General features: G+C 40.2%; 1 long non-coding RNA gene across 2 annotated transcripts in view; it reads left to right on the plus strand.

The window, feature by feature from the left end:
* Nucleotides 1-520: 520 nt before the first annotated feature.
* Nucleotides 521-21,958, plus strand: part of LOC125427409 — a 67,765-nt gene continuing 46,327 nt past the window's right edge. For both annotated transcript variants that reach the window (XR_007243680.1, XR_007243679.1), the window contains exons 1-2: nt 521-598; nt 851-946. This is a non-coding gene — a long non-coding RNA (uncharacterized LOC125427409). The remainder of the gene's footprint in view (nt 599-850; nt 947-21,958) is intronic.

Raw genomic sequence — 21,958 nt, forward strand, 5'->3', positions numbered from 1 at the left:
TATAACAAAAACTGCCTAAAATATTTTCTGCTTCTGAATCTGATTTCCAGCCCCATGTTTAGCAATGCTCCCTTGAATGTACAGGTAAAGTCAGACGTAGACTTAAGGAGAAAACAAAAATAGTGACTTCTAATTGCTCTCATAAAAAAAGGGAAAGTTCTTCCCCATCTTCGTATTAATATTTGACACCACCTGCTAGTTTCCTTATTCTTTATTGAGCCCAAGATAAATTTTGTAACATATGCCAGTCTGCCACTTTTCTTTTGTTTTACCCTTCTAACCCCCCTTATAATGCTTTGTACTGCCAAGTGAAACATAATTGTCCTAAAGTTTTCAATGCTGCTCTGTGGTAAGCATCAGGATTTAGCATGTATAACATTGTCTGAGGCATTTGTTCAGCTGTCTGTTGAATCCCCTGAAACTAATGCTCAGTCTCTATTAATGTCTCAGTCCCTGGAAACCGCAGCCTATTCTCTCCTATAATTAATCTTGCAGGTACTGCCTTGACATTATTGGTTCACCAGCAGAGCAGAACTGCCTCAGCCATCAATAATAATTCAACACATTAGGATGAGGCCTACATACACAGCCCACAGAGGTAGCTGAACTGTGTGAAATCTTTAGAATTTCTCTGGGGTTACAAAAGGGTATGTTTGTATGTGAGAGAGAGTGCACATGCATGACACACACACACACACACAGAGAGAGAGAGAGAGAGAGAGAGAGAGAGAGAGAGAGAGAGAGAGAGCTCTGTCAATGAAACTAGCCATTTTGGCTGCTTGATAATCTTTCAATTGAAGGTTTTCAGTGTTACTAATTGTTTTGCCTCCCATTTTTACATCCCGTTTAGCCACCATTTGGCACAGCATTTCTGATTGTCTGTTTATGGAATCCGAATACTGAAGCTGTTTCAAATTGTCTTTCACAGATGTTGGGAAAAGGAGAGGTAGGGGATTTATTACTCAATATTTCTGTATTACTGATTGGAACGTGAGGTGCATCCACAATTCATCTTACTGCAGGCTTCTCAGCTTTTTTTCTCTCCTCTTTCTTTCTTCTACAAAATTATGGGCAGCCCAAGATGTTCTTTCTGGTTTTGTGTAGACAGCAGCTGTGCAATTTCAAGCGGAATGTTTGCTTTGATTCTCCTTTCTTTAATTGAAATCCACAATTATGAGATTTGCTTCTTTTATGTTTGTGAGTTTATTGGTTTAATCTACAAAATGTGCTGTCTTGCTGTCTTGCACAGTTAAAGGCAACAGCTGGGATTTAACTTGGGACTCAGATGATAAACTGGGAAGAGGTTTTTTTCTGTCTCTGTGTCTAGCAGTTACTGGAAACAAAGCCCCTTTCATCAGATTTTAGGGCACTTGATAGTTTGAACAGGAACAACAACAAAAACATTGTTATGACCTTCAATTACAAATGATTTATTACCACTTTTTCATGTAAATGACTGAAATGAAAAGAAATCTTTAAATAGGGACTTGTTCTGACACTTTATTCAGGGATTCCTTTTCATAAGGGAATCTGTATGTATGATATCAAAATAATCATATTTTTGATCCAGTTATCCTGCAAACAAATTAACAGCTCAGTTCACTCCTTGAGTTATGTCACAAAGATAGGATAGTTTCTAAATAGTAGGATAGTTGGCTCTCTACATCTGGGCCTATCATCTAATGGGACTCGCCACCGCCCCCCCCCCCCTCTCCCGGGGAGAATTTTAAAAATGGGGTTGGCCGGATGCCTCTATTATTGCTATCGCTGTTTTAAAGGTTTTAGTAATTTATTTATAATTATGTTTTAAACTGTACACCACCCAAAGCCCCTCGGGGATGGGGTGGTATAAAAGTCCAATCAATCAATCAATCAATCAATCAATCAATCAATCAATCAATCAATCAATCAATCCCCTTGTGCTAGTGGAAGAAATGTTATATCATGTAATGGATTTATGCAACTGAAGTATACCACTGAACTGGTGGCATGTTACACTGGCATATAGTGGTAGTACTCTATCAGGGTGAGGGGCAAAAATCAGTGTAGTTCTCTGCACAAAGAAGAAAAAGGTGGACCTTATATAGCATTGTGTGTCCAGTTCATTATTATACCAGGGTATTATCTAGGGTTGTCAGATTCGGGTTACGAACTATCTAGAGATTATGGAGATTGAGCCTGTGGAGGGTGAGATTTGGGGAGGGGAATGGCTTCAATGGGGTACAATTCCATAGAGCCCAGGTTCCAAAGCAGCCCTTTTTTAAAAGGTGAAGTGATCTCCATCACCTGGAGGTCAGCCGTAATCCCAGGTGATCTCTGGCCCCAACCTGAAGTATGACAATCCCAATAGTATCTGTTATACAAAAAAATGTGTAACATCAGTCATGAAACCGTATTAAATAGAATGGGTAAGGGTGGAGAGAAGGTATAGATGATAAGGGGGATAGGGTATATTTTAAGAGGGGGTAATTTTGAATGTCCACGGTGATTCATTGTCGAATTAGTAGGGTGTAATGTATAATGTGCAATGTGATATGTGATTTGTTTGTGTTTGAATGTTTATTATTAGAATGTCTAATATGTAATGTTTAATGCAGTAATGTAATAATAAAACTTTTTGTTAAAAAAATAAAAATAAATACTTCTTACTCTTCCAATCCCACTAGTAGAATGAAAGCTTTGATCTCCAGTCCTGCTGCCTCTTCTTTCCATCTGCAGACACTGAGCTGCCATTCTAGCCTGACTTACAGGCCTGCACACTTGAGACCTGGGCAGTGTGTTCATTGCAAAGCCAGGGTCAGCCACCATCCAAGGACAAGCACCTATCCATATTAATGATATTGGAGTAAAGGGCTTGTAGAGGAATAGACTGGCTGGCTGGCAAGCAAACTTCCTATGCCGGTGTTTCCTGCAGGAAAGTCTCTCTCACCCCTTTTACATGGAACTTATCAAATCTGAATTTTGGATTCCACATGTGCAACTTTGTATATGGGTGACAGGTAGTTGAATGGAGTCAAAAACCTGCTATGGGGAATGGGGGGGAAACAGTATCTGCTGCAAACATGCTATGTGGTATGGAGCATAGACACTTGGGTGGATGCACTTAATTGTCTTTGAATATGGGTGTTGCGTTGAAATTGACAGAACTAGGTTATTTTCCACAGTTTTCCCAGCCTTTAGGTTACAGATAGCTATATTAAGGGAGCTGGTGATACAGTGGGACATTGTCATCAGTAAGACACTATGTCAGGCTAGAATGGTAGCTCAGTGTGTGCAGATGGAAAGAAGACTGGAGACAGAGCCACCACCTGTGCTAGATGACAGTCCACAGTGGGGAAGGTGAGAGAGTCATGTGCCTGCACATAGGACCACTAGATGAACAAACAGCTATGATAAGCAGCACTGTTTTTCATTGCCTGTGGCCTCTGTGCAGTCCCACATGGGAGACTGGCAATCTTACCTGTAAGAAGTGAGTGTGCTGCTTTCAGCAAACCAGAGATTGCCACATTACATTACCTGCCACAACCATCTCAGTCCTAGCATCGACATCCACATTGTAGTACTTGCTAAAAGTCAATGGAGTGGGCCACATTGCTATCTCACAGGTGTCCTTAAGGTCCACATGAGATTTAAAGCTATTGAAGCAGCTAGGGCACTAGTGTAGTGGGCCCAAATTGGGCAATTGGGCAATTGGGCAAGGAACCATCCCTTTGCAGTAAGCCAATTTGATATCAGAGGTACCCAATTAGATAAGGTCAGGATAGAGACAACAGAGCCTTTCTTGGAACCTCTGAACCAACAAACAATGCAGAGTCCTTCCTAAATGGCTTAGTTCTGCCAATATAAAAAGAAAGAACCCTGTGCGCATCCAGGGAGTGTATAGCTCTGTCTTCAATAGACTGAGGGCCCATGGAAAATACTGAAAGGACCTTCCTGTGAGAGGTGAAACCAGGACACCACATTATGCAAATGTTTAAGACTAGGTCTAGGACTACCTTGTCAAGAAAAAAAACTGTGTAAATCACTGACTCTGTGTGCAGAGGTAATGGCCACCAAAAAGGCTGTTTTGTGTGACAAAACTGTGCAGACTTGAGATGGTTTAACACCAATTTCAAGTTCCACTAAGAAACTGGGGATTTAACAGGTGGAAACTTGTTATTAAGCCCTTTCAGAAAACTCTTCGAGAGATGAAGTGAAATTAGTGATCATGGAAGGCAGACATAGTTGCTAAATGCAAATTAACAGAAGAGTTGGCTAGGCCAGTGGTCTTCAGTGACAACAGGTTAGGACAACCCAGTCAACTGGACAGGAATAGGTATCCAGCCCTTCAGATTATGCCCAGGCTACAATCAAGCCCATTTAGTCGAAAAGATCTGCAGGTAGAAGAGGGCTTCTCAAAGGACTCCAATACAGTTAACATTTTATCTGGCCAGCTTGTCAGGGAGTGAGGAGCTAGGCTGTGAGGTGTAGGGAAGCTACATTGTGAAGAATCTGATAGATGCTCAGGAAACTGGTTTTGGGGTAACTGTATGTGTCTCCTTTTGGACAGTATCTACAGGGGACCAAACCATGGCCTCCTGGGCCAAATGGGCAATCAGAATAAAATAGGCTTTGTCTGATTTGACCTTGGTGATCAAAGGGCGGGAAGATCTACATCAGTTGTCCTGACCAGCTGATCTGGAAGGCATCTCCCAGAGAGTGAGGGCCCGCCCCTCCATGGTGCCATACCAGAGGTGCTTGGCATTCATCATTGAAGTGAACAGACCTACAGCTGGTTTCTCCCGCGGATGAACGCTGGCCAGAGATACTCCTCTGCCACCACCCACTCATTCTGGGGCTTGCAAATCCTCCTCAGCTTGTCCATCCAGGTGTTGGATGAACTTGCTACATGGATTGCTGACAGGTGGGAGTCATCAAGATGGCCCATTCCCAATTTTGCACAATTGCAATTTTGCACAATTTCCTCTTTGAACAAGGAAAGAGAGCTCATTCCACCCTGGTTGTTGACATAATATTTGGCCACCATGTTGTCAGTGGTGATCAGGATGTCTCTGTCCTGAAATAGATTTTTAAAAGAAACCGGAGCATGTCTGTTGGCTCTGAGTTCGTGTTGAGACCAGAGTCCCTGCACAGACTCGTGTTGAGACCAGAGTCCCTGCACAGCAGAACCTTGGCAGTGTGTGCACCCCTCCCACAGGGAGGCATCTGAGGTCATCAATATTGAAGAAGCAGGTGTCTCCCAAGGGCATGCCATCCAAGAGGTCACCATCCATCTGCCACCATTTAAGGGATTCCAGAACATACATGGGAATAGACAATCTGTGCCATTGCAGGTCCACATTAATTCTGAATGTCCTAATGAACCAGTTCTGTAGGAGATTCATTTGGAGCCTGGCAAAGCATGCAGTGGACATTGCCAAGGCCATTAAACCCAACAGCTGTTGGCTAGCGACATCTCTCTGAAGTGGTTCTGCTGGAACTTGGCTACTAGGCTTTGAATGGCTTGACCCTTTTAACAGGGAGGATGGCACAGCCAACATCTGAGTCTAGAACAATGCCTATGAACCCAATCTTACGAGCGACTGTAACCTGGACTTGATAGCATTAATGGCAAGCCCCAGTGAAAGGTGTGTAAGGCAGTTGGTTCTGGAGACCATCTGCTGAGGGGGAATCAAAGAGCCAGTCATCCTAGTAAGGAAAAAATGGTGCAGACTTGTAAGGACAGGTACTTGACTGCTACTGTCATTACTTTAGTAAACCCTTGGGGCAGAGGATTAACTGAAGAGAGTTGGAGTTTACCACACTGAGAAGCAGCTAATACACTGATTAAAAAGATAAAAGGTAAATGTTTATTAGGAAGTACATTAGGAAGTACATTTAGGATAGCTACGAGTCTCTGTTACTAAATTCCAGGAAGAAGCAGGATATCAGACCTGAGAGAATCAGTCTAAGGACAGACAAGAGCTAATCACTTGTCTGCCCCCTGCTGGGTCATCTTCTCAGTTCCTTTTCACATTAGACATTGCAACATCCAACGTGCACATTAGACATTGCAACATCCAATGTGCACATTAGACATTGCAACATCCAGTGTGCAAAGTTCACAAGATACATCTTCTTATGAAGACTTTCAAACTTCTCGCCAGATAAGGACTTGGTGTATTCATCTGCAACCATTTCTTCTGTAGGACAGCCCATCTTCACACATGTTTCTCACAAGATGATACTTCATACCCATATGCTTGGTTCTGGAGTTTATCTTCACCATCTGTTCAAGCTTTATGCATCCTTGGTTATTTTCAAACAGTTGTATAGGTTTCGGTTCATCTATCCCAAAGTCCTGCATCAGTTGATGTATCCATTTAAATTGTTTGCACATACTCAGCTTCAGTGGATGACACAGCTACACTTTCTTGCATTCTGCTGCTCCAAATGATTGCAACTGATTGCACCACCTCCATTAAAAAACATGATTTTCTGTCTTTGGTATTTCCTGCCCAGTCTGCATCCATGTATCCCAACAGTCTGGGACTGGCACTTGCTGACAACTTCAGCTTTAGATGAGTGGTACCAAGTAGGTATCGAGCAAGTCTCTTGACTGCATTCCAGTCTCTTGTGTTTGGTAGTCTTTCTGCACAACATCCCCATAGCTGAGCCTATGTCAGGGCATATCAGTGTGTTTATGTGTATCAATTTCCCCATTGCTTCTCTATAGCACTTATTGTCAGGTAGAGGTTCACTATTTCCTTCTCGATTTAGGTAATTTGCTCCCATAGGTGTTCTCATTCATATTCATATTCATAAAGTCCAGGAAATCCAATATCTTCTGTTTTTGGTTGAGAAGATAGCTTCCAACATCTTCTCTCTCTATCTGTATTCCAAGATAATAGTGAATGTTTCCAAATTGTTTCATTTCCGCTTCTTAATTCAACTGCTGAACTATTTCATTACAGTCCTCTTTGCTTGCATAGCATAGGATAAGATTATCCACATAAATCAAAATGCAAGTCCATCGATTATCCACATAAATCAAAATGTAAGTCCATCTGTACTTTGCAGGCAAGATTCTGCTTTACCTTGTTCACATACCTTTTGGTAAATATCTGATGGTTTTTGGTTCCAACACCAGGTTGCCTGATTTAATCCATACACACTCTTCAGCAGCTTGCACACCAGATGCTTGCCCTTGTGTTGTTCAAATCCTGGAGGTTGCTCCATATTGACTTCTTCCTTTATTTCTCCATGTAGAAAGGCAATCTTTATGTCTAGGTGCTCAACTCGCATCTTTCTTGCAGCTGCAGTGCTCAAGGGCAGTTTCACAGAAGTGTGTCTGACCACTGGTGAAAAGGTTTCATCATAGTCTTCTCCAAATTTTTGAGAGTAGCTTTTTGCAATCAGTCTTGCCTTGTATATTTCCAGCCCCTGAGAGGGGTGGAACAGGATGCCTAGTGTTGGACACAAAATCTTCAGTAAAAGAATTCCAATTAGCAAGAAGTATTGAAAATCTGTCTTAGATGTCTTGATGAAATGCTACCTGTCAAAGTGGGTAGGACGGACAGGCAAATGTTCTGATCGTTGTGAAATATTTTACATGTTTTGTTCCTGATTCTCTGCCATTCTAATTATTGTAATTTGCCTTACACCATTCAAACTGGTATTTATTCTTTAAAATGGAAGCTTTATGCAGCCTTGTCACTTTCTTATGCATCATTCTTTGGTCAGTTTTACAGAGCTGTACTTATAACATGAACTTTACTACAATGTGTAAAATTGTGTGTCAGGGCTAGTTATAGACAACAAGCAGTGGTACAAAATAACAGGCAAAGGGGATACAAATCTGAACCTGAGAAAAATACAGCAAAGCATATACTTTGACCTAATCACCACTACAAGGGCAATAGATCCAGTTCTCCCTGACTGTACCCGAGAAAGATTGATAGTACAATTATTCAACCAACAAGTTTTAGCAGTGGATGTGAGAGAGGTTAGGGCAAGTTTAAGAAAGTTTAAGAAGAAAAAAAATGTGATGAATTGGAAAGGAGGATATTGTATGGAAAGAAACATAATCCCCAGACTTGAGTGATTGAGAGAGGAGAGGGCCAGGACAGATAGTAGAATTCTTTGAACAAATGAGTGCTCTTGGAAACTTACAAGAAGTAGAAGGTTTAAATAGGAAAGTTCTTCTAACAATTCTGTAATTTAAAATAAATGAACTCAGAAAGTAAATGAACTCAAGAGATAGAAGAATTATTCTTAAAGTTGGAACTGAACCATCAACAGCTATCTGATTTCTAGATTAATTCTCGTTTAATTACTATGGTGGGTATGGAGGTAGTGTTTGCTTGTTCAGGGATGATGTTGAAGATTATTCAGTCTGATCACTGTATTGACTTGGTTAGGGATTCCTTAATGTTGGGTAATGGCCTGAGGGTGGGAAAATGTAACAATACAACTGATTCTGTGTCCCTCAAACGTGCCATCATGGGGTGCATGAAGTGTTGCTATTGCAGCTCTATGTTGTAGTCCCATCTCCTATTTTCACATATGATTGCTAGCCTCTTACCCAGAGATATTACCTACCCATTCTCTTGTACTGAAAGATGCTGCAGCCGCTTCCCATGCCAGTTCATCTCCTATTTACTTCACCCATCTAATTTTTGCTTGTCCTTGGGCAAAAATATACACTACTAATAGTGGGGAAGTAATACTAATGAGCTAATAGTAGGTAAATGGTACAAAATGTACCATCTCTAAGTGAAAACCTGGCATCTTGATCCTCACCATCAATCTTCACTTCTAGATTGAGGTTCAAAAAAGAGGGGAGAGCATTTAGAATTTAAACTTAAAAATTATAAGCTGTCTTTCTACCTCATGGAATCACAATTGAAGACAGCCAATAAATAGAAAAACTAAATTAACTAAATGTCATTTTAAATAAAACCAACTCTTCCTAAAGACTGAAAATGAAGGGGCCAGGGTGTTCCTTAATTGTTGAGCTGCTACCAAAAAGCCCCTCATTAGATGAACTTCTTTGATTGGTGGAACAATCAGGAAGGCCTTTCCCTGATCATAATTTGTTCATAGTTTGTTCATAGTTCATTGCTTCTGTAAATACTTGTATATAGCTGCACTATACATAAACTGCACTTCACTGAAGAGTAACTGCTTCTTGTGGTGTTTTGCTATCATGGTGTTGCAGCTGAGTGCCAAGGCTGCTTACTCCTGCTCTCAGTAACAGGCCTTCTGGTCAGAAACAGGTCTACTTGCTAACAAAGTATTCATTCCAGGGCAGGATCATACTGGAGAAAAAAGTCCTTCAGATACCCTGCTCCCTAGCTATGTGGGAATTTAAAGAACTAAATGAACATCTTGAATTGGGCTTTGGAGCAGATGGATAACCAGTATTAGCGTTACAGGCTCCTAGTAGTTGGCTCAAACCAGCCATCTAGCTACAGAATTTTTGCACTAACTGAAGCTTCTGAACACTCTTCAAGGGTAGCCCTAAGTAAAATGTGCTGTAGTAGTCCAGCCTAGTGGTACCTAAGGCATGGATCACTGTGGCCAAATCTGATTGCACCAGGAATGGTTTTAGGTGGCACAACAACTAAAGCTGGGCAAAGACCCTTTGAACTACCACAGCCATTTGATTTTCTAACATCACTGATACATTGAGTAGCACTCCCAAGCTGCGAACCTGGTTTTTCAGAAAAAAAAACATATGATCTCATCTAAGACAGGAAAAACCTCAGATACCTGGTCTGCCTTTCTACTGCCCTAGAGAACCTCTGTGTTGTTAGGATTAAATTTCAGCTTGTTCACCCTCAGCAGTCCATTACTGACACCAGGCACCAGAGGTGTAGTGCCAAGGGGATGGGGGGTGCAATACACCGGGTGCGCACCCCTGCGGAGGCATTCCAGGGGCATGGTGGGGCATGGTGGGGCGGAACAGGGTGTTCCAGGGAGTTCCAGGAGCAAACTGGGGCTTAGAGGGGCACAGGGCGTGTGCGCGCACCAGGTGCACTTCCCCCTCACTCCGTCCCTGCCAGGCACTAGTTTGGAACATCGGTCGCATCTTTTGAATTAGATAGGGAAAAGGTAGAGCTGAGTACCACCCAAATAATGGATATTAGTTTCCACTCACATTTAGGAACCTGAATAATTTTATTCCCACAGAACATGGGCCATTCAATATCATGTAGTAACTCAGATAGGATCAAACATATGCCAATTGTGAGAAGTTGATAGAGATGGGTAGGATATAATGATCTGAGAAATTTTGGAGTAGAAAAGCATGCATCAGCACATAGCAGTAGACCTTCAGTGGCCAGGCAACACAAGAAGCACCTGGAACTTGATTCTCTCTCTTTGTTTTTCAAGATGTAACACATTCACTGTCTCCTGGAAACAAATATCTTGGAATGTCTAGGAAAAGTTGGATATTCTAACTACTTTCTTTATACTTGCAGTGTCTGTCCTCCATTCTTCTTATTTCTTACAGACATACAGATCATTCATGAAATCATTAATTTCAGAATTAGTACTTCCTTGACACAATATTGCTTTCCATTTAATAGAAAAAAACGAAGCATGCAGGTACAGAACAACTGTGTATTCTGTCCTACATTAATTCAAAACTAAAATTCATTTTAATGGATGAGGAAAAATAAATATTTCCTTTGCAGAATACACCTGTACATTTTCCTTTCATCATTAAAGAAAGCACTTCAGGTCTGATTTGGGGGCTAATTTTGACCCAGTTTTGAGCAATTATATTATTATGAATGCGGGGAAAAATGAGTGGTTTTCTCTTTCCACAAAGACCCTTTGTGAAAATTCATGAAAGCTGTATTCCATTGGGGCAACATTTTGAAGTCACTGTGGGTGAAACATCAAATTACCAGCAGTTATGCAAATGCTAATTATTTGTCAAAGATAAATAGATAAAACTCACAGTGTTAGCATGATGGTTTCAGAAAGCAAAGAATGACACTGTAAGCGTTAGAGAGATGCAAAAGGAGAGAGGCTGTGCACATTTACACATGAAAGAAGTGGTAAGTATGTGTCATGGTTTCCAATGCATTAGACATTTTGAAATACAGATGCACTGCAGTAATTCAGATAGGGATTTGGACTTTGAAGGTGGGTGGCTGTTCTTGCCAGTTCTCAGGCTGAAAAACTGAAGATGGGGTGCCAGTATAAAATAACATATTTTACTGATCCTACGCCTCTGTTTCAGAGGAATCAGTATTATCTCCATCATTTTGATGTACTATGACAACTATTGCTTCTAACTGTCCAAATAAGAATTTCAGAGCATGGGAAGAAGAAAGTCAGCATTGCATGTGGTTCATGAAGCTCAAAGCACAGGCATGTGTTAAGTTAGTGCCCCAGTGGCTTCTGGGTTGTATGGTCGCAGTTCTAGCAGCATTCCCTCCTGGAAAGGAAAGCAAGTGGAGTATATATACCTGTGAGTAAAGGTGAATAGGTGAGGGCATCTGAATAGGAGTGGCCTGGCAAGATGCTACACTTCATTGTTACTCTCTTGCCAGGCCACTCCTATTCAGATGCCCTCACCTATTGACCTTTACTCACAGGTATATATACTCCACTTGCTTTCCTTTCCAACTACCAGATCCTCTGATAGTGCCAGCCACAGATGCAGGCAAAATGTCAGGAGAGAATGCTGCTAGAACACAGCCATACAGCCCAGAAACCACACAGCACCCCAATGATTGCAGTCGTGAAAGCCTTCGACAATACAAAATTAAGCTTGTTGATAGAATAATCTGACACCTACTAAATATTAAGAATGAACTAGGCTTAAAATCAATTAAGATCTATGCCTAAGATATTTGTCATTTCTTCTTTCTTTTCAAAGCTGACATGCCAGATCAAAGAACCAGGCAGTAAACATCAGGCACCTCACATGTCACCTAAGAATATCACATAAGAACAAGCAAGGATACTCACCTTTATCAAATCTAATGTACAATCATGTCTGTCTTTTGGTCTCCCACCCAAAAAGAAGACAGATATCAAGACGGGATTGAATTAATATTTACATGACAGAACTGCCTTAGGTAAACTATTTATCCCATTAGGGTAGGCACCTTAAGAGGCTACCCAATGGGCTTGCCAGTGTTTTGGCAACCTTTAGCTCCACACCTGCTCTTTGTTTATCCTTGTCTGTACATCAAACCCATGGTGATCTGTAACAATATTGCTGTAAATGTTGGCTGATGGTCCCTTAGGTTATCACTTAGATCCATTTGAAGAGAAGGAGAATAAGCAACTCTATGCATGCATTTGTAAAAGGAGAATAAACAACTCTATGCATACATTTGTAAAAGTTGATCAAAAAAATCAATCAGGTCACATAGATAAAATAAAAAAACTTTGAAGCTTTATAAGCAAAAGACTCAACTAACTAGGATAACAAGGGTTATATGTATAAGAATAAAATGCTGTAAATTGATCTTAAATTTTATTTAACTTGAAAACTCCAATTGAAATTTTTTAAAGTTTGGATGTTATCAAATGCAAGCAAGCTTAACAATTATTTTTAACAATGAAGTTTAATTTTATGAAAATAATTTAAAAACTAAAAAATCTTTGAAGCATTAAAACTGATTTTCTCTTTCAGTGCCGATCATGAGTTTGTGCAGCTGTAATTTAGCTTTAAGAACTCTAGGAAACTACAGTCCAGTATTCCCCATGGGCTGATTTGTTTCGAACTTATGCCCATTCAAGATAGGACTTGAAGCTTAACAATTCACACAGGGGTAGCCCAAACTGCAATTTACATAAGCAGATTTATATTTTGAAATTTTTTTTATGTAGTCTCTTTGATTTAACAAAAATACAATTGCTTTGCCTTTCCCGGGTGGATGGTTAATATACTTTATAATTCAGAGCTTGGCTGTTGGAGATGACTTAAAAGCAAGTGCTTACTTCAAATCCATTCCTACAGAGCTCTTCTTTTCACTGAAGGAGATATGATTCCTGCCAAGATTAGACTGATCCAGTGCATGTGTATGTGTGTGTAGGATGGATCCAGTTAAACTTTTCAGCAAGCAAAACCACTCTCTTGCGTCTCCCTCCCACTACAACTCAAAATACGTCCCTCCAAAAATGCAGTTTGCTGCTCCTGGAGGATAGGCACCCCCATGAAAAGCATTTTTGGGACATTTTGGGCTGCTGCAGAAAGTGTGAGGAGCAAATGGTACACTCAATTGCATCTCTGTGTAAATCACTTTTTTGCAGACTTATACTTATTAAATAGAAATTCAATGTTCATTACGTATGGCCATGTTCCTTTAGTCAGATTATTTCCATTACCATCTTCAGAGAGTAATTTTCTCCAAATGTATTCATTATTCATTGGTTTTCATTAAATAATTCAGGAAGACAATTTTAATATAATTAATTTAAGCAATGTAAAGTATGCACTGTTATGAAGCAAGATCATAATTGATTTAATCCTAAATATAATTTACAATGTATTGGCATTATGTGTGAGATTTTGTATTCCTTAAACAGAAATCTCTCATATATGAGTCATATATGAACCCTACAGGGAGCTACCACCCACCAGGAAGAAAGCTTCACTACTTGTGTTACTTGAATGTTAATTATTTTTAATATCTGAGTGATAATAATTGCATATATCTTTTAAAGTAACGCAGCACTGATAGATGGGAGCACAAGAGCCTTAAAATAGTAAATTATGAGTAATAAGGCATAAAAAGCCTAGGACTGCAATCCCTAACCACACTTACATGGAGGTAAATTCCACTGAACACAACAGCACATCTGAGCATACCATTAGGGTACTAATGGTACACTAATGGTACAATGTATTTCTTAAAGTCTGAAATAAATTGGAAGGACAGAAGGTAACACCATATTTGCAAATGGAGGAAAGAGCATCTGCAAATTTTATAAGCTAGTGATACTTAGCACTTCGTGATTTAGAATTGTTATTTTGAAAAACTAGGGGTATAGCCTAGTCAAACTTACATACTTTTATCAGCGCAGCCTAAAAAAGTGTTAAATCTTCCTGAGTCAATTAGTTTCAATTAAAGTGTTATCCTAACTTGCTCCACTCAGACTCCTACTAAGGCTGTTTCTGCAGAGCCAACAGCAGCAGCATCCCACCGGCTTAAATGAAGCCGGTGGGGTGTCGGGACTGCTCACACAGTCCCATGTGGGCAGCCCTGACGCCAATGCTGCCCGCAGGGGCGGCTCCACACAGAGCCGCCCAGGATGTGTGCAAGGGACTAACGTTGCTGTCCTGTTCAGCTCCAGGCGGCTGCACAGACCTCTGGGGTTGGAGGGCAGCGTGGGCATGTCTTTGCAGTCACCCAGAGCTGAACAGGACAGCAAGGTGAGTCCCTTGCACACACCAGAGGGGCCAAAAGCGGTACCCTCATGTCGGTGCGGTTTGCACTGCGCCGGCCCGAAGACGGCGCTTTCAGAAAACCTTGCTCAAGGAGCGAGGTTTGAAAGCAGCGTCTTCATGCTGCTTGGGCGTGTCCAGCACAGCGCTGCACCTGCTGTGCAAACAGCGCCCCAGGGACGGTGTTTTAACCTCCCTAGGGCACTGTTTTCCGCCTGTGCAGAAACAGCATAAGATTTATTCAGGGGGGCTTACACCCAGAAAAATGTTTTTAGGATTGCGCTGTACATCCCACCAATTTCTACATTAAGGACCTACCTGCACAAGTTGTTTAGAACATTTCCAAAACAATAATGAAAAGTATTGGACTTCCGCATTTCAGTTTACCTCACTGGTTTTCATTTTCATCAGTCATTTCTGAAAATCCTTTTAGGATGATATTTTCCATTAAATATTTCTGAGCTAGCTTTCCTAGCAGTATGGTCATACTTAAAACATTTTATCTTTCCCACTGAAAAGCCTGGCCATTTTCCATGCCCCTGTGCCATCACTCAACTTTTCCCTTAGCACCTGTGTCCACCATTTTTTCATGACCCTAACCTCACTCTTCACTTTTTCATTTTTTTCATTGCATGTCTATTATTTGCTGTTTTGGTAGATCAATGAAGTATTGAATAAACAGATTTACAAAGCATCAAATAAACAGATCAACAAAGTATAATTTCAACAAATCAGCAAACATTACAGCAGCCATATATTGTTTGGTGAAGGTGAGCACATTCAAACATTATGGAAAGGGGGAGATGGAAAACAGTTCGGAAACATTCTACATGACTTATGCGGAAAGGGCCTAAGCTTGTGCTTATAGTTCTATTGATATCAAAGGTACTTAAGAGTGTATAAATAGAATGAGATTGTGCCTTGATATCCTGTTTCAGTTTAATTTCAAGATATTTCCTCCATGTTTACACATATATAAATATAACTATATCATTCAGAGGATAAATGTCTAATATTTATAACATTTTCCTGATTTTCCTCATTTTAACTTCTCACATCTCACTTCTCACACCTCACAGGCCACTCTTCTAAATTAAACTGGGGCTATTTTTCACATATGAAATGGATTTTGTTAACCTGAATTCCTATAACCTGTAATTACCACAAGTGAACACAAACTCCGTCACAATTCTAATTCCAGTTGATGATATTCCGGATGATAAGAGATGAGAAATCATACATTTCACTTTTAAGGAGCATGCACTTTATTCAGGGAGATGTATATTATAGGCTGGTTGCTGTTCTTTGCTGCTTGCCATCAGTAGATTAAGTTCGGTTTTAGTATTATTGTTAGTTTTTTGTAAAGTTCTATTGTATTTAACATTTTAAACTTTTATAAGCCTCCCCAGCCTAGACTCAGCTGGGAATAGGCAGGATATTTCAGATTAGCCTGTGCACTTGAACACACGCCAGCTGGGTGACCTTGGGCTAGTCACTGTTCTTCTGAGCTCTCTCAGCCCCATCTACCTCACAGGGTGTTTGTTGTGAGGGGAGAAGGGAAAGGAGTTTGTAAACCCCTTTGAGTCTCCTTACAGGAGAGAAAGGGGGGATATAAATCCAACTCTTGTTCTTCTCTCTTGAGCTGGAGGTTGGAAAAGATAGCCCTGGAGGTCCCTTCAAACTCTGTGCTTCTATGACAGTATAAGTACAAATGGGGCTCAAGCAGTAAAGTACAAATGAGGCTCAAGCAAGACATTTTCTACAGAATGAAAACAGGGAAACAACCTGAATACTCCAACTAAAGCACTTCCTAACATAACAAAAGGGAACTAGTCTGAATAGGAGTTAAATAAATTAGTATATAACAACTGGACTTGCAGTTATACCTGTAGTTCTAAGAGAACCTCTGAAGCCGGCATATAGTTGCACCCTTTTTTGATAGTTACCATATATACTCGCGTATAAGTCGACTTTTTCAGCACATTTTTGTGCCAAAAAAGCCCTCCTCAACTTATACGCAAGCCACCCACTGCCACCTGCCACCGCCGCTCACCACCACACCGCCACTGCCCGTCATCCCCCTGACTCACTCACTCATCTTTTGCTTTCTCCGGCCAGCTCTGAGGCTTGGCTTCAGGGAAGCTGCTGCTCGAGCAGGATGTCTCTGTGATTTTCTTAAAAGGGCAATGCTCTAAAGCGGCGGTGTAGCAGCGGCGGCAGTGGGGCGGTGTGCAGGAGCCTGCTGGGCGCCCCACAGGTGTGCACCCGGCATCATGGGTGGCCTCGGCTCTTCCCTGCCCCTGCCTGCTCTGGCGTTTCGTGGCTTGCAAGCAAGGAAACACCAGATAGAGCAGTTGTCTGCTTTTTGGGTCTGTCTGACGAATGCTCTGTCTGGCATTTCCTTGCTTGCAAAATCCTAAGCACTCTCAGAGCAACTCAAGAGCTGGAGACTGCACGGATTAATGAGGATCCAGGAATGGGAGGCTGATCCAGTTAGGAAGCATGCGCCTAATGCTTCCCTGCCCCCATCTGCTCTGGCGTTTCCTTGCTTGCAAGCAAAGAAACGCCAGACAGAGCCCTAACCAAGAGATTGAAACTCCTCAGAATTATAGCTAGGGACTATCAATACATATTAATTAAATCAGTGGCAGCTCTGAACCTGAAGACTACTGAAGGTGAGAAGGACACCCCCCCACACACACAAATCCAGACTTAAATGGCATGAAGAGTTTTCCCCTTGTACCAATCCTTCAAAAAATGTTTCCTTTCCCTGAATTTTTGAGACTCAAATTAAAAGGGAGTTGGACAGACCTACTGCCAATAGACAGTGTCCAATGTTCATTTATAAGCTGTATGCTCTGCCATCCTATACTATTAATGTTCTTCAAGTTCCCTTAATAGATGCCCTGGTGACTGCTCTCCATCTTCTGGCTTGGTGTCCAAGGATGGGGAGGAGCAAATTAATAATGTTCTGGACTGCAAAGCAGATCAGCTAGCCAGACTCTCCCATGAGGCCATGGTCATGGCTTTCAAGGCTTGTGCTACAACTTCCATTTTGGTTAGAGCTACCACTATACGGGCCAGGAAGCTCCTTAAACTCATCCCAGAGCATGAATGGAGAATGGCAGAGGGAGTCAACAGAATCTCAAAGTCTGTTTCTTTTTCAGCAGATGCCACTGATTGGCCAGTGGAAAACACCCAGATGTCCTCGAGTGCAAGGAAAAAAGCCCCTAAGGGAAACCAAAACAGCAACAGCTGTTTGGGCATGACCCTAGTAATTAAATTCATTATCATTTTGCACTATGCATATTACAGTTTGATCAGAATGTATTTCTTGTGAAACTTTTCAATAGGAGCTAATTTAAAAATATATTCTAAAAGAACAACTGCAGAGACAGCAAAAGACAAAAAGAAAATAAGCAGTCAGATTCATCATGTTTATAGTTTATTGCCTCATTAATTAAGTTGCAGACAATACACATGAGAAAATGCAAAGCATAAAAGTTCTTCAATAACATATTTATTACTCAAACAGCCCACTGCTGATTCACTGTTAAAATCCTTGTATAAAATAAAATGTTAAAGTAACAGGATGACTACTGATCCACTATTAAAATTATAGCATAAAATAAAAATTTAATACTTCTAGATGGCAATCCTAGGAAAGTATCTGCTAATAACTGTTCCATTTAATAGTAATCTTTCTTTTTTAAAGCAATTAAAAAAACAACATTGCTGCTATTTGAGATAAAGAACTCTGGTTTTTCTTGGAAATATTTATGTGTTTCCTTCAAAAAAAGTTAGTTTTACAGCACAGACAAGTGCAAAATTACTCTAATCCAAGTGATTACTGGAATAACTTTGCATTAGATTGCTCTGGGTCTCACATAGAAAGTGAAATCTTTTTTGTTAAAAAAAAGATTACATTTTGACTATGGCATTTAAGTGTTTAACAGTTAAAGTTCATTCAGTTCCCTATTGTACATTAAATTAAATTAATCTTGCAGCAATAATGTAATTCAGTTCCAAACATCTTGACTTTCTTCCGTGTATCCCAATAAAGGCTTGTTGTTGGTGAACATCATTCATCATCACCGACTTTCTTCCAAGGTCTGGTACAAATATTCCTTGAAGATCATTACCCCAATAAAGCAATTCACATCCACTGAACACATGAACATCCCTAATGCCAAGTCAAATCATTGGTCCATCTAGCTCAGTATTGTCTACTCTGACTGTTAGTGCCTCTTCATGGTATCAGTCAGAAAAATTTCTTTCCCAACATCTGCTGATTCCAAAAAGTGATTTGTGAAAATTTTTGCAAGCAAGGTATGAACTTCACCACTTGTTTCCTTCTTCTAAGGCATTTCTTTAGTTTTACTTCCTTCCAACTTGTAAGGCACTTCTGCATCTGCAGTCAGTGAAATCTTGTTAAAACAATGGCAGAAGGATGTATCAAGTTTTAGGAAATATCAAGATAGCCAGCATGGAGTGGTGGTTAAGAGTGGTGGACTTTAATCTGGAGAACGAGGTTTGACTCCCCACTCCTCCATGTGAGCAGCAGACTCTAATCTGGTGAACTGGATTTGTATTTCTACTCCTACACATGAAGCCTGCTTGGTGACTTTGGGCTACTTAAAGTTCTTTCAGAACTGTCCTAGCTCTACCTACCTCACAAGGTATCTGTTGTGGGAAGAGGGAGGGAAGTTTTAAGCCACTAGAGTATAAATCCCCCTTCTCTTCTTCTTTATTTGACAAGAGAAAAGGCCCCAGAAAAATATAAGGTACTCTAGGATGCAAAAGAAAGGGGGGGGGGGTAGCTTCACCAGATTTGGAATTGTATTTTGTCTCCTGCTGCTTATTTTGGATAAAAATGGATTACATAAAAATGGATTACATAAAAATGGATTACCTTTCTAAAGATATGGAGTAAATTCAAATGTAGATTTTGTCCCTGTCCCCAAAAACACATCAGTATGACTTTCACCAAAAGAATAGACATTAAATGATTTTTGAATAGAAATGGATTGTCTGTTGTTTATTGTTTATCATGATGTCCTCGACTGCTCACAAGAGGATGCAAAACAGAAACTAGAGCACAATTACAGGCAAAAGAAAAATAAAATGAAAACTATACAATAATTACAATTGCAGTTACAGGCAAAAGGTATTTGTGATTGGTTTTGTTATGCAGAGCTATAGGAAATATTTCAGTTAGATAAAAATGTATGGTTTTGATGACACCAAGATGGAATTTAAAATGGAGTTATGAACAAATGATGAACACATTATTGCTAAAATGTGTACACATTTGTTGAGATTGGAAACAGAAAGAGAATAGGGGAAAGAATGCATGATAAGATGGGCTATCAATTTTGAGTGTATTATCCATTTTGAACAATGGGAGAATATGTGGTCAAAGGGACTTAAATATACACTAAGTTCTAATTTGAAAGAGAACTTTTATCAAATGATGTACCATTGGTATAGGACACCAGATAAGCTAGCATATTTTTATAAAATGTGTGAAATAAGTGTTGCAAATGTGAACATCAAAAAAGAATGTTTTATCATTTATGGTTGACTTGTAGGAAAACTAAGGATTTTTGGAGATTAATACATTCTGTGGGACAGGAGATTAGGCCTGTATTTTATATTAAATAATATAAAGGGCATACATCTAACCAATATGACCAAAGATTCAAGATGGTTTTCTCAGTCTAGACTAACTGGTCAGTAGTTAAATGCTGGCAAAAGCACATCACTAAAGAATGTGTGGTACAGCATGTTACAGGGTCAAGAGGTCAGAAGTCAAAGGAGACAAAACTTGTCGGAACAGTGAAATTGTGTTTTTCTATATTTTAATGAACACTAAAATGATAGTGAGATACATGAAAAGTATGCATAGATGCAGTTTAGTAGAATTACATATTATAGTAATTGTTATAATCATTTTTAAACTTTTAAATGAATAAGTTGTATGTTTGTAAAAACTTTTTACACTGGATATGTCTCTCCCTTGGTATTCCCATCCCTCAGGAATTCAGGTGTCTGTCTATCTTGATAAAAGCCAGACATCCCTTTAGCTCACTCAAATGGAAGGGCACCATACTGTCTTTGTTCAGAAAGGCAGAATGGTCATTTTGATTTTAGCTTACATCATGAGGTCTGGATCTGAAAGAAATATGATAATACTGGGTATGTATGCATTAAAGGGAATGAATTTGAATTGTAACGTATGTATTCTTTGTATCTATAAAATATGAATTTCTTTGTCTGGCTAGGTGTGACTCACCTCCAAAATCACAAAAACACCCTGATATACTCCAGAAACAGTGCAAAGGGCTTCTGAGGCAAGGAGTGAGCTGACAAAATGGCACACATAAGGAAGTACAGGAAATGTAGAAATATGTGGGAAACATCTTGAAGGGACACCAAATGAAGCCTTTTAAAAAATGCTTCAGCGACAGAATCATTTTAATAGGGGATTAATTTAAAACATTTTGAGGCTGCAAATAAAATGTTTGGGGGTAAAAACTATGAGGAACTCCATGGAAGAAACATTTTATTACTTTTCTCAAAACATTTTAAACTAGTGTCAATGCAGAAATGGCCTATGACTCCTATAAGGCTGTATAAAAACAGGCAAGTGTGCTATAATGATGATAATATGGACTTCAATAAACACCAAACAGTGAGACATTTTTTTAAAAAAATATATAGGTTTTATTTCTTGTCACTGGCTGATGAATTAATTTGTTCACTATTTTGCTGTGAGACTGACTCTCTACAAACAGTTAACCACATATATATGCAGGAGAGGAGAAATTAGGGCTTCCATTTGACAATATGGGAGCACGCATGTGTGAAATATCATTGACTGTACTGTAGTGTATATTCACACATTCATAGCGTATAGTCATACATCAAGTTACCTGATGAACAAGCCTAGACAAGCAAAGCAAACAGTTGAAATGCCTTTTAAAAATTATTTTCCTGGTCAGAATTGGTGAGCAGAACATGATCTGAACTGATAAATGTTTAAATTTTTAAAAAGTTACTTTAAAAATAATAAATATATTCATTTCTATATTGAAAGGGGGCAATGAATTTTTAAAATTATTCCCTGGGTGGTTCTGTGGCACACTGTAATACTTTGGTGTTTCATTCTTTCCATACACATGACAGGAATAAATATCTGAATGCCTGATGTTCAAACTGGCATCCTTGTATTAGGCAGATTCCACATGGGCCACTACAGGAGCTTCCCACCAGCATATATGATGCTGGTGGAGCCCCAGGGCCGTCCGCATGCTGAAGTGCAAGCGGTCCCAGAGCGGTCGCAGCCCATGAAGCCACTCTGTTTTGTTTCTTCACACTTACCTTCTCTCCCTGTGGAGCTCCGCAGGGACAGGGAGGCACGCCCACATTGCCCTCCGACCTCCGGTGGTCAAAGGGCAGCGTAGGAGTGCCTCCCCGTTCCTGCGGAGCACTGCAGGGAGAGAAGGTAAGTGTGGGGGGAAATGGAGGCACTGAAAAGCGGCACCTTCAATCCGGTGC

This window comes from Sphaerodactylus townsendi, linkage group LG02, assembly GCF_021028975.2.
Source record: "Sphaerodactylus townsendi isolate TG3544 linkage group LG02, MPM_Stown_v2.3, whole genome shotgun sequence".
Lineage (NCBI taxonomy): Eukaryota > Metazoa > Chordata > Lepidosauria > Squamata > Sphaerodactylidae > Sphaerodactylus > Sphaerodactylus townsendi.